The following is a 14,542-nucleotide window of genomic DNA, read 5'->3' on the forward strand; positions in this document are numbered from 1 at the left end:
TTTACTGAAAGGCTCTAGTCTGGAATGATGGTATAAATAACCAATTAGAATGTTAACGAGTCATATTTAAGTCATAGACTTGGACCAGTTAACCTAAAACGTTGAAAACGGTACGTTACGCTTGATTAAGCGATGGCCGTAATAGAATGTAGTTTAAACCCAACAAGTACTAATACTTGTATAATATTGGTAAACAAATAACATTCTGAAATTTGAAGTAAAAATGATAAGGTTTGACCCGTTTCGGTAAACTTATGCAAACTAGTCACATAAGTCTAATCGTACACGTATAAACGATAACGGGTAACCGGGTGAGTCATGAACAAATTCTATATGCCAATATATTTTAAATAAGTTTTAATATCAGTAGGATACCAACTTATATGCCCGTTAAGGTCTTAAAATCAAACTATGCCTTATAAGGGCATTTTAGTCATTAATTGATGTGTGCAAAATTCAACATATAAATTACATCAAATAAGGCAATAAAATAACCCTTTTTTAGTACTAATGTTGGAAAAAGTGTGCTTTTGTCTTCCTTTTGTATTTTCAGGGTTAAAAGAGCTTAAATGAACAAAAGAAGCATAAACACAGCCAAATCTAACATAAATACAAGAAAAGGAGTAAACGTGGCATACCCGACCCCTCGACAACATTTTCCCAAGCAAAAACAAGACATCAGAAGGCTGAACACACCCCGTGCCCATCGGACACGGGGGCGTGCCCAAGTGTCTCTAGAAAGGACAAAAGAGTAGAAGCTTCTATTTCCCTACACGAGGGCATGCCCAGCGGACATGGGGTCGTGGTCAACGCTAAGATTCGCAGAATCCAAGCCAATCTTGATAGTACAGATACGTTTCTGCACACGGGGCCGTGCCAAGCGGACACGGGGCGTGGTCAACTAATGCAGACAAACTGCAATTAATGAAGAAAGAGAAAGTGGATGGACACGGGGTCGTGCCCAATGGACACGGGGCCGTGTCGGGCTTCTGTGCAGGCTATAAATAGAGGTGCTTGGTTCACTTCAAAGGCATCCCTTGGCAAACCACCTCTCTCACACTTCACCCACACTCCACCACCATCATCCATCATCCATCATAGAGTGTGTGTAGTAGTCTCGGGATCCAGGATTGATAGCAAGAGTTCTTGACAATCAATGGCCATGTTTTCCTAAGTCTCTTACATCACTTGGTGAAGACAAGCATTTAGTGTAATACTTTTGTTTTTTAATCTTTTCGCACTTTTTATTTGGTTTTGTATTAGTGACATTAATAACTAGTTTCTTATGTTGAAGGTGAAACTTCCTTATCATTTGACTGTGGTGTCTTGGTGTTATTTTACTGTCTATATAAAATAAAAGATTTACACCATTCATATCTCTACGGTCTATATAGAGATATGTTGGCTACCTGGTCGGGGGTTAAGGGAATGGTTTGGTAAGGTTCTTGCCTTGTTAAGTGTATAGATCCTGCAAGGACCTGGGTCAAGCTTACTAGGACCTCCTTCAATACCCACTGGTATTGGATGGCGGGGGTGCGAATGGCTTGATCCCCTCATATGTAAACTACTATTATTACATTAACCCGGCTACTTGGGATTGTATCCCTGCTGACTCAAACCACTTAACCGAGGGTAACGTCACCTTCAAAAGAGGGGCCTATCACATTATGCATTAATAACTTAATTAATTATCTTTCAATAGTCCAACCCTTTAGGATTGTATCCTTGCTGACTCAAACTACTGAGTTGAGGGTAACGTCACCTTCAAAAGAGGGGCCTACTACTATAACTAAGATAATCTCTTAAAAAGTGCAAAAGTGCGGAAAACATCAAAGGTTACACTAAAGGCGAGTCGGATCCAAGTGATTCTTTTTGTCTATCTGTTTTTATTTTATTTTTATTTTTTTCAGCATTTTAGTTTTTATTTTCATGTTTAAAACCTTTTTCTAAACTTTTGATTTATTTAGACGTGAAGGATAAACCGGTACTAAAAGCTCTTGTGTCCTTGGATGACCTCGGTATCTTACCAACGCTATACTACGCTCACGATGGGTGCACTTACCCATTTGTGTGTTTAGTGTTAGTAAAATATCATGTTTTATAAATTTAAAACTTGACTAAAGTGTTAAAACGGGCTTAAAATATACATAAAAACCTATAACACACCGCACACATCAAGTTTTTGGCACCGTTGCTGGGGAGACAAGGATTTTTAGAAAGTTAGGAATCAACGGCCTAATTGTTTTTTTTTTTTCTTATTTTTCTGTTTTTTAGGACTTTTCTTAAGTTTTCAGTTTCTGCAGAGCTCAGCACGGGCCGTTCCTGGTCGGACAATGGCCGTGCCTACCATTGTTACTGGTAGTTTTTATTTTCTGAGTTACAGAGAGTTGAGCACGGGGCCGTGTCGAGCTCCCCAGTAATAGGGATCCGGAAAACAATTTATGTATCTCCGACCACGGGCCGTGTTCATCTGAGCACGGGGCCGTGGTGAAACTTCTGACCAACGTTCTTTTTTGTTTTTATTGCAGGACTTGGAACCCAGACGCCACATCTGAACTTTCTCCGCAGTGTATGAGCTCCAGTTCTAGTAGAGACATAAAAGAACCTCTAGACGAACCTGAACACTTTCTAAGAAAAAGACTTAAAGCTAAAAACCAAGAGAAAGTTTCGGGGGACCCACTTCCAATGGCGGATCAATGTACCCTCATGGACTACCTACGGCCCACCGTGGGTAATCTCGGCGCCGCTATCAATGCACCGAATGTCGAGGCTAACAACTTCGAACTTCGGCCGCATTTGATACAAATACTCCAAAACTCCGCAACCTTCCATGGGCTTACAGACGAAGATCCCCATTTACATATTACTAACTTCTTGGAAATACGTGACACTTTTCGGATCAATGGAGCATCAAATGACGCCATCCGCCTTTGAATGTTTCCATTTTCACTAAAAGACCGAGCTAAGGCTTGGCTTAATACCCTCCCAGTTGGTTCGGTAAACACCTGGGATGAACTAGCCCAAAAATTTTTGTATAAGTATTTTCCTCCTGCTAAAACGGCTAAATTAATGACTGAAATTAACACATATTCACAAGAGGACGGGGAATCCTTATATGAAACTTGGGAAAGGTTCAAGGAGCTAGTAAGAATGTGTCCTTATCATGGTCTAGCGATATGGCAACAAATATCCACTTTCTATAATGGGTTGTTTCCACACACAAGACAAACACTGGACTCTAGCTCCGGGGGACTTTTAGTTAATCGTCACCCAAATGAAATTTATAATCAAATTAAGGAAATTGCTCAAACCAATTTTATGTGGCACACACCTCGAGGCACAAAATCTATTGCCCCGGGCGCCTATAAGGTTGATGAAAACACCTCCTTGCAAGCCCAAATCGAGGCCCTTTCTTCAAAAATCAAAAATTAGAAATGGCAAAAACGGCCTCGGTAATGGCTTGTGAAGGGTGTGGTGGGCCACATGAAAATTGGAGTTGTATGAAAGAAATGGATAATCAAACAGAAACGGTAAACTACATTGATAATAGACCTAGGCCGTCGGGTCCTACAACGGGTACCTACAACCAAGGATGGCGTAACCACCCTAACCTTGGTTGGAGAGAACCCAACAATAGTAGTAACCAACAAAATCTAAACCAACGAACAAACTTTCAACAACCAAGAAACGAGTCACAAAATTTCTCTCAACAACAACAAGGGGGACGAGAGAGGCTTGAAGATACTGTATCTCACATCATCTCCGACACCGAAAAGAAAAACTCGGATCGATTTCGACAACTGGAATCGAACTTTAGAAATCAATAAGCTAGTATTCAAAACATTGAAAAACAAATAAATCAACTAGCTCAAAATTTCTTCGAGAGACCACAAGGCGCGTTACCAAGCAATATTGAAACCAACCCAAAGGCGCAAGTACATCTCATCACATTGAGAAACCGTATCGTAGGTCCCGAGGAAGCTCCGCTACCTCCCACTGAAAAGAGCCGATCTAGCCAAACCGTAGCTTCGCCAACACCCCAACAAGAGACGGCTCCTCCACCAATTCAAGAACCCACCAAGAATCCTCCGGTACCATACCCCGGTCGGTTACTACGCCAAAAGAACGATGAGCGATTCACAAAATTCATAAATTTACTAAAACAATTGCATGTCAATATTCCATTTGTCGAAGTCCTAACTCAAATGCCTAAATATTCAAAATTTATGAGGGACTTCCTCACTCATAAAAGGAAAATAGAATCATTGCAATTAGTTAATTTAAGCGAAGAATGCTCCGCCTTACTACTCAACAAGCTCCCGCAAAAGAAGATTGATCCTTGAAGCTTCACCATTCCTTGTTCGATTGGGGAATCGCCCATTCGTAACGCACTAGCCGACCTCGGGGCTAGTATCAACCTCATGCCCGCATCAATGTTCGATCGACTCGGCCTAGGGAAAACAGGCCCTACAAAAATGAGCATACAACTCGCCGATAGGTCTGTAAAATACCCACAAGGTGTCGCTGAAAATTTATTGGTTAAAGTCGGGGAATTTGTCTTCCCGGCCGACTTTGTCATACTAGATACGGAGGAAGATACCGAAGTACCACTCATCTTAGGAAGTCCATTCCTAGCTACGGCCCACGCATTGGTAGATATGAATGGTGGGACACTAACATTAAGGGTTGAGGACAAGGAGATGAAGTTCGGGGTTGGTAAGAGAGTAGAAGACGACGACCCGGTCAATTACATGAAAGTTATAGACTCATGTTTGGATGATGCTCTCCGGCGGTGCAACATGGGATGCAAAACATCCCAGTTGGGTAACATATGACTGACTTTGGGTCTAGCCAAGGACCCTTATAAACGTGCAAGAACAGGGACCAAAGCTGCCAAGTTTGAAACATTTTTGGGCCTGCAGACCCCAGGCGACCCGCCTGGGAATCCTTAGGCGGGCCGCGTGAACCCCCCAGCATCAGAACTTCGCGAAAATTGCAAATTTGGTCCGAATTTGAAGTGGTAAACAGCTGTTAGCACCTCCTTTTGCACCAATAAACTTCCTTGCATGCCTAGGCCTACTGGGAGCTTGCTATAACATCTGAATTCCTCCATAAATTGATCAAAAGGCTCATTTCTTTGGCACTTGCATTGTGATCAAGAACACACACATCTTGCAAAACTCTCAAGACTTCTCCAGGAGCTTTCTGATCATCAAGGCAGTCTCCAAGTGCTTGCTAGGCTTCATTAGGACCTTGGTAATCCTTTATATCATCCTATAATTCGTTCTAGCATAGATTATTAGTTAAAAGTCAAACCGTTGTTCTTATAATTTGACTTTTCGATTAAACGAGTTTTACTCTGTCATTTCTCAAATTGAAACCACTGTTATGTTGGTATTTATGTGGGAAACAAACCCTCAAAAGGGTATTCTCTGATTCCCACTTTATGCATGCTAATTGTCGAGTCAAAGGCGTTCTTAAAAAGTCAACAGAAGTGGTTTTTGCAAAAATAAGCTTAAATGGTAATGTAGAGGACATGCAATCTGTTTGATCATCATAAATAACTTATAATATATGTGAGAATGTGTTTTATCATAATCAACTCGACAATCTTGAGTATAAATACGAATCGGAACCGAAAGTCTTATAAAAAGACTTTTTCGTAGACTATCGATTCGGATCCGTACATGCATGTTTGAGATCTGTATTGGAGAGTATTTTTGACCATTTTTATTTTGCTAAAACTCTCTGGAATTTTGTTGCTTGAGTCTATACTTAGCCGATTCATTTGCATGTTTCCGATTATGCTTAAAGTTGACTATTTTGCCCTTTTTGATATAAAACGTGATTTTTGGAAAAGTGAAAGAGTAGAAATCTTTATTATTAATTTATAAACTTGCACCGAAAATTTGAGATCAGTTGGTGGTCCAGATTTTGAGTTATGGCCGATAGCGTAAAACTATATCTTTATGTTAAATAAACGGCGCATTTAGCGTATAACCTATTTCAGGCCACTTTTCGATATAAAACTTTTTACCCACTGATGTTATATAATATTCTGGGATTTTTGAAGATTTTTATTTAATTTTTGGCTGATTGGATCTTAGATCGCTTAGTCGATTCGGTTAATGCCGGTTTTGACCGTTTAAGCCATAAAATGAGTTTTATACATCCTTTTGACCCGAAACCTTTTTCCACTGATTTTATATGTTAAATAAATTATTTTGAGCATTCTGGAAATATAAAAAAATCTCAGCTTTCTTTTGAAAACCCGGAAACGGCCCTAGATCGCATTTTTAGCATTTCTAACGCATAGTAAGCGTTATACTCATTTTAAACATATAAAACTCATACCTACTGATGTAATTAGTATATTTTCATATAATAACAGTAAGTATAAATGTTTGAACTCAGATTTCCAGTTTTGGCAGTTTTAGCCCTTGTGAAATTACTAAAATACCCCTACGGTGCATAGTTTGATTTTAAATGTTAAGTTTGGTATATGGGTCATACCCTACTGCTATAATAAGTTAAATGAAGTATATTTACTGTATAAACCAGACCCGAAACTCAGATTTCTAATATGACTCTTTTATAATCTTTTAAATGACCAAAATGCCCTTATAAGGCATAAATTGAGTTTAAAATTATTCCGGGCAATATAGAACATAACTTACTGATGTTATATCATATTTAAAGCATATTATCTCAGGGAACTTGCATTTGACTCTTTTGGTTACCCGTAACGCCCTTTTTGCGTTCGGTTCGGTTTACGTAACTAGTTTGCGTAAATTGACCGAAACGGGTCAAACGTTATCATTTTTATCTCAAAATCCAGAATGTATTTAGTATACCCATATTATACAAGTATTCAAACTTGTCGGGTCTAAATCACATTCTATCCGGTCTTTCGCTTAATCATGCGTCTTAACCGTATATTTCTGTAAGACTAACCGGTCTAAGCTTAGGCTTAATTAAAAGACCCGTTAGCAGTCTAATTGGTTATTTATACCATCGTTCCAGACTAGAGCTTTCCGGTAAATCGTACCTACGCTTACTTAGGAATACGGCTGAGTTATTATTCTTGATATTTAAGACAGGAGCTAGCTCAGGTAAATACTTTTAACTTATTTTCCCTTATACGGGCTTGGGATACGGTATTATAAAAATACCGCTTGGTCGGGTGTAGAAACTGTTTAATCGGAGATGATTAAATTGCATAATCCCGTTTTAATCTGTGTTGATTGATAACAAATAACATTGGGGGTTAATGACCGTGTCCTGGATATCCTTGGCTCATTTTAAAAAGTGAATGGCCACGACGTAAGCACAAGGTGTAGGCAAAACACCTCCTGTTGCATATGTATAACGTATACTCACTCGTGAGATTATCTTCTTGTGAGATTATATTTGTGGTGTGTCGATTAATCTTGTCCGGCTTGTATTGTATAATCACCGGCCCTAAATGTTGGACAACCATGTAAATCGGATACAAGATTTTTATTAATAAAATTGTCCCAAGTATAAAGATTAGTTTTGCCTCTGTGCATTTTAATCAATGTGTCAAGATATTTTGTGCCGTTTGCACTCGAATCACTTTTCAAACTCTTTTTCCAAAATGAGTCAGTTAATTGTATTTACCAGTGTAAACTGACGTATTTTCCAAAAGGTTAAGTGACAGGTACTATGCGTAATTGGCTGGGAGCTCAGGGCGTCACTAAGGAATCTTGCAAGTTCTAGATGCCTTAAGTCTATTGAACAGTTTTCTTTTATTGATCCACCTGTGGATCCTTTGCCTTCCGTTGAAATGCTTTGACATTACTTATATTCGGAATGTAATATATTTATCCTTTGCTTCCGCTGTGCATTTATATATTGTGTTGTTTGTCTATGATGATGCCAACTACGTCACTATACTCCCCACCGGGCCCACCGGTGACACGTGGAAAAATTGGGGTGTGACAGGTTGGTATCAGAGCCAACGCTGAGTGAATTAAACACTATCCTAATGTGTTTAATCTCAGTGACACAATTGCACATACTTGAGTCTAGACTTAACATAGGAATACTCCCGATTCTAATCTGGAATTTACTGCTTCCGATTATTTTTATATTGGATACGTCGCCAAGCGAAGAAGCCGTAATAGGAGTTCTCCACACCGGAGCCCGAGATGCTGAGTCTCGTACCGCGGCTAAAATGGAACGAACATCCAAGGAGAAAGCATTCAGAAATAAGATGAAGAATAAACTCCTTTTACTGAAAATCGTTTTCCTTATTAGTCCTTATAAGGACATAATTATCTTTTAATGCCTACGGGCCAAACTTATTTAAAACATCCATTAATGATGTAGTGCCTACGGGCCAAACTTATTAAACATCCAATAGTGATATAGCGCCTACGGGCCATACTAATTGTCATATAAGACAAAAGGCAGTGGTGGTCTATGACTCCCTGTCAAGAAAAGGTAATGAACTTTGATTCACACCTAAATGCCTCGATCCCAGACGATCATGGCTTATAAATTAAACTTGTCCACGTGACTAAGCCTTTTGTGCTATTACTAAATGCCTCGATCCCAGACGATCATGGCTTATAAATTAAACTTGTCCACGTGACTAAGCCTTTTGTGCTATCACTAAATGCCTCGATCCCAGACGATCATGGCTTATAAATTAAACTTGTCCACGTGACTAAGCCTTTTGTGCTATTACTAAATGCCTCGATCCCAGACGATCATGGCTTATAAATTAAACTTGTCCTCGTGACTAAGCCTTTTGTGCTATTACTAAATGCCTCGATCCCAGACGATCATGGCTTATAAATTAACTTGTCTACGCGACTAGGCCATTTGTGCTATTATTAACTTATAAATTAGGATTTATGATAAAATCCTGAATAAAATAAATATCCTTCCTTCCCTGCCAGTAGGCATTTTTAAAAAAAAGAATCTTAAAGGTGAAATCTAGCCTACGCGGCCAAGATGGTGAAACCTACCCAAGGGATTCAGATCCTTGTTAACGCCTAAGAACGTGTTAGCACTCCTGACAAATGTGATTCGATAAATCACAACAATCAAACTTATATTGGATTCTTCCAATTTTCTTATCTAGCCTAGTGATTTAGAAATCATGGCTTGTGTCATCCTATAAGATGATCACATTATAAACATCTGATAGTGATGAAGTGCCTCCGGGCTAAACTTGTTGTCCGATAAGACAACGACAGTGGTGGTCTTGACCTCCTGTCTAAAGGTGTTGGACCAGGTCCAAGCATAATAGTCGGTAGGATCCATACGATCTCGACTAATAACATCTGAGAAGATGATCATATTATAACCACCCCTCAGAAGGGAAATGCCCACGGGCTATACCTATTGTCCTAAAAGACAAACGACAGTTGAAGTCTACAACTCCCTGTCAAGAGAAGGTAATGAACGTGATTCAAACCTTAATGCATCGATTCTCTGAAATCATGGCTTACAAAAATTTAGAACTGTCCTTGTGACTAGGCCTTATGCGCCACTTTAATATCCTTAATGTTTTATAACTAGGATAAATTATAATGGAAAATACTAATTAAATATAACTAACAAGTTAACCAATATGGTTTATATTACCATGGTTGATAAATCGTCAAAGATGATGATTCCATAATAATCTCTGAATAAATCATTGTTAATAATTATGTAGCAATCAAGCTACATGGCTGGATTAGATGAAGTTAACAGTCGTTTGAAGGAGAGCAATGATACTACCGGAATTAATGTAACTGGAGCAGAACTGCAGGCAATAATAGATTATGCTGTTACTCGAGCTCTTGATCGACAGAATGATGAATCAAATGATACCCACTCCAAGACTCTATCTATGGCTCGTAGTAAGCCCCCTCCTAAAACATATGAGTCAAGGGGGGACGATGATCATGACTTGTCAAATCAAAGGAGTATTCCGTCTAGACAAGTTGTGTTTCATCAAGAGGCACCAGTTAAGACCTGTTCATATAAATATTTTATCTCTTGCAAGCCCAGAGACTTTACAGGAGAAAATGGAGCCATCGATTGCATGACATGGCTCGATGAGATGGACGCTGTTGTTGACCTCAGCGGTTGTGCGGAGCAAGATGTTGTGAAATTTGTTTCACAATCATTTAAAGGAGAAGCGTTGGCATGGTGGAGATCATTGCTCCAAGCCACGGGGAAAGTTCTACTCTACAACTTATCTTGGGGACAATTTGTTGCTTTAATCAAGGAAAACTACTGCCCTCAGCATGAAGTAGAAAAGATAGAATCAGATTTCTTGACTTTGGTCATGGAAAATTTGAATTGTCCGGCATATGTGACAAGTTTCAACACTATGTCCCGCCTAGTTCCTTATTTAGTCACCCCTGAACCTAAACGCATAGCGCGTTTCATTGGAGGCCTAGCACCAAAGATAAAAGGAAATGTTAAAGCATCTAGGCCAACCACATATAAGTCCGCGGTGGACTTATCCTTATCTCTCACCTTAGATGCAATCAGAATTAAGCCTGTTAAGGCTTCCGGCGAGAGAAGAAGAGAAAGAGAGGAGGAAAACTCTCATCAAACTAACAAGAAGAAGAAGGGAAGCTCGGAGCGTGGGAAAGATTCCAAGTTTAGGAAGAACTCGAGTCAGTCTGATAACAGACCCAAATGCAATAACTGCAAAAAGCAACATTTTGGAAGATGTACAATAGACCCACGCGCTAAATTGTGTGGAATTTGCAAGACCAAAGGCCACAAAACCTTAGATTGCAAGGGGTTAAAGAACGCCACATGCTACAACTGTAACGAGGAAGGGCACATCAAAACCAACTGCCCAAAGCTTATAAAGAAGCCTGAGAGGCCAGGAAAAACAAATGCATGAGTCTTCCGGATGAATGCTAGGAAGGATAACTATATAGCAGGTACTTTTCCTTATCAAGCAGTTTATGCAGAAATTTAATTGATACTGACACGTGTGATTCAATAATGAACGATCACTGTTGAGAACTGTTGTTTCCGTCTTAGTAGGACTTCGGTCATTTTATACGAAGTAGAAATTGGCCGATGACACTTAGAAAATGCTCCAACAAACCTTAGATGGATATTTTATATCTAAATAGGAATCACTCTTTTCTGATATTCCTATGGAAAGCTTTCAAGCTCCCTAAATTCTTTAATATAATAAAGTCAGATGTGACGTTTTGATCCTCTGTCAGAAAGGTAATGGACTAGGTCCAAACCTTTAATGCCATTGATGGTCTTTTGCGACCTAGGCTAAGTAATATTAATATATTTTAAATAACGTTCATTAAGAATGTTAGTGCTATAATAGCCTATATAGGTGATTGACACCATGGTTAGTATATATTAAGGCCATCAGAGTGAAAAATAGCAGTTGTTGGATTTCAACTAAGAAATTGTTTTATTGGTATTAGGAACCAATATCGAGTATGGCAAACTCGGGTAAGATAACAGTCAATCGCGCCATTGATGACGCGACGCATGCTAATGATGCTGAAATTGTAAACCTTAGAATTTCCAAAGATGTTCTTCAGACTATGATAGACGCAGCCGTTGGAAAAGCTGTAAAGAAGGCTGTGAAAAAGTTAAAGGAGCCCCATGCTGCCCGGTCCAAGTTTTATCTAGGACCACATTTCCTTACTCCTAAGGAGGATCTCGTTCATGCCTCGGATGCAAAGGATGAACTAAAAAGGAAAAGGGAGGTAGGTAACTCCCAGAGTTCTAAGAAAAAGAACAAACAAAAGTCCGACCAGAAACCAGTATGTGAGACCTGCAAGAAGCGCCATTATGGGAAATGCAGGTTCGAACCAAGATCCAAATCACAGCCTAGGGCTTGTGGGATCTGCAAGTCTAAGGGACATAAAGCATTGGATTGTAAGGGCATGAAGAATGCAGTTTGTTTTGGCTGTAATGAGAAAGGCCACATCAAGACTACGTGCCCTAAATATGTCAAAGGAAATGCGGCGGAGGAAGTAAAGCCAAAAATTGAGAGCGCTTAAGATGCCTAAGCTGGCCATAAATAATGACATCAGGTACAATTCCTTGTCGTTTTATCAGTAATTTAAATGCTAAGAGTTTTATTTTGGTTCGGATACCAGTAAATCCTTCGTAAACTATAAGTATATCAGATTTTTTTTTAAAACTCTTCATAAGGACTCCATATATTAAATATGAGGTATAAATTACCAATGGAATCTTTAATGACCTCTCTCGCATCCTCGGAGAAAATCCTTTCATAAGAATCTGGAGTACTTTTCCCCAGAAAGAGTACGACAATATATATTATTTATTTTATTTTATTATTTTTCTCATTGTTTTCTATCGTCTGCGAATGCCAAACTATGTTTGATAAGAGTGCCATATGAGGATTTGCGTATCCTAGTGCGTCCCATAGATTGCTTCCATGCCTGATCAGTATGGAGGTTTAATGCATGGGATCCCCGAAGATATCCCAATAGTCATATTGTACTAAAGTCGACTAGTAGTATTCAAAGTAGATATCCTATATAAAAATGTCATTATAAGTATCTCTACTTAGGGCATCTTTGCAATGGTAAGAGGAATGTGTCAATTATCTGACACCGACAGCGATAGATGAGCCAAAGCCTGAGAGTACGGAAATCTCTGACATCTTTATGTGTCATAATTAGCTTCCTTATAAGAATTACCATGTTCACCTCTTGAGAGGCAAGTAGAGTTAAGATCTATATCCCATTTCAGGTTATTATATTATGAAACCTTCAAGGTAGCTAGTACCATCATTGGAAGAATCGAAACCCCAAATAAGTAAGTTTTAAAATAAAGGATCCATATAGCCTAACTCGATATCCTGAAGAAATCGGCATTGTTAATTAAGAAAGAAGGTTCATTCTGCTTATGCATTGAATACCACAACCCAAATTAAGCAACAATTGAGAATTTCCATCAGCTGCCCAGGATCGTCGATTGTTCGACTAACTGAGAGAATTAACTATCCCTTAAGATTAGTTTTAAGTAATGGTTGGAAGAACCATCTCACCTTAAGATAAGCATTTCTATAATAGTGATGTATAAGTATCAAGGCTACTCCTTTGGGGACCTTGCTTAGATGGGATGTTAAATTATCTATTGCTAAATAGAAGATTGGTAAGTCCAATCATCCGGTCTGATAGTTGCCTTGGAAACAACGAATAAGATCAGGCAAATCCATGATCATCTGTAAGCTTGTCGGTTTTGGCAGAAAAATCAAAGAGTTGTGAAAATAGCAACCCTCCTAAGTCCTTGTTAAGAAATAAGGTTCATCAAAGACATCACTCTGGAAGGGTGTGCCAAATTAATAAGTATCAGGCTAGTTAAACTCTGAGTATATATAAAAATCATTCGAAGGAATCGAATGTATCATAGATCATATAACTTATGAGCTAAAAGCCTATTTAAGGAGCTTGGTGGAGCTCGCAATGTATTACACCCTAAGGATTAAGGGATGTGTTTCGCCAATAAGTCAAGGAGCACTATCACATAACGGTTGGAAGACTTGTGATATAATGATAAACCCGTATCGAATGCGGATTCAAGACGCAGAAATTTTCACTTCGAAGTAGGTGATAAAGTGTTACTTAAGGTATCGCCCTAGAGGGGGGGGGGGTGATGCGATTTGGTAAGAAAGGCAAGCTAAGCCCGAGATACAAAGGACCTTTCGAGATTGTCGAACGTGTCGGGTCAGTCGCTTACAAGTTAAACTTGCCTGAAGAGCTTAGCGCTATTCATAATGTGTTCCACATCTGTAGTTTGAAGAAGTGTTTCGCTGACGAATCACTGGTTATACCGCATACAGATATACACATAGACGAGAGTTTGAAGTTCATGGAAAAACCTTTGTCGATTGAGGACCGACAGGTGAAGAAGCTTCGAAGGGAGCATGTGCCTATTGTTAAGGTCAAATGGGATGCCCGTAGAGGTCCCGAATATACGTGGGAAGTGGAATCCACGATGAAAGAGAAATACCCTCGTTTGTTTCAGTAAATCTCGGGGACGAGATTTCTTTTAAGGGGGTGAGGATGTAACACCTCGAAAAATTTCGTCCAATAATGTCTTGACACGTGTCATAAGGTTCCGGTATGTGAAAACATACTTTAGAAGGACTAAAATTGACAAACAGTGAAAACTATGGAACGTAAGGGTCCAAAGTGTCAACAATGGATAACCTTAAACGGATGATTCATGGATCATACGACGCGGAAATTGCACAAAAGTGAGGAATTACAAACTATAGGGGCCAAAAGTGTCAACATGTTGAATTTATACCTCTGAGTGAACTTTTGGCAGACCCGAAGCTTTATAATGCTAAAATATACTCACTAGAATATGTGGTAAAAATTTCGTGAAGTTTCGTTAACGTATGAGAAAGTTATGGCCAAAACCGTACTTGAGGGGCTAAAAGCGTCAACGTCGAATTTCATGGCTTTTCGGTTGAGCGCAGAGTTATCCGAGGACATTACCATGTTGGTAAATGTCCCAAGGTTCTTAAAAACCAAGTTTGGGG

General features: G+C 39.2%; 1 non-coding gene across 1 annotated transcript; it reads right to left on the reverse strand.

The window, feature by feature from the left end:
* Positions 1–3,063: 3,063 nt before the first annotated feature.
* On the reverse strand, positions 3,064–3,170 carry LOC118481534. The gene has a single exon (XR_004865743.1). It is a non-coding gene; the product is annotated as a small nucleolar RNA R71 (small nucleolar RNA).
* Between the last annotated feature and the right edge of the window lie 11,372 nt (positions 3,171–14,542).

The sequence above is a fragment of the Helianthus annuus genome, chromosome 8 (assembly GCF_002127325.2).
Source record: "Helianthus annuus cultivar XRQ/B chromosome 8, HanXRQr2.0-SUNRISE, whole genome shotgun sequence".
In the NCBI taxonomy this organism is placed as follows: Eukaryota; Viridiplantae; Streptophyta; class Magnoliopsida; order Asterales; family Asteraceae; genus Helianthus; species Helianthus annuus.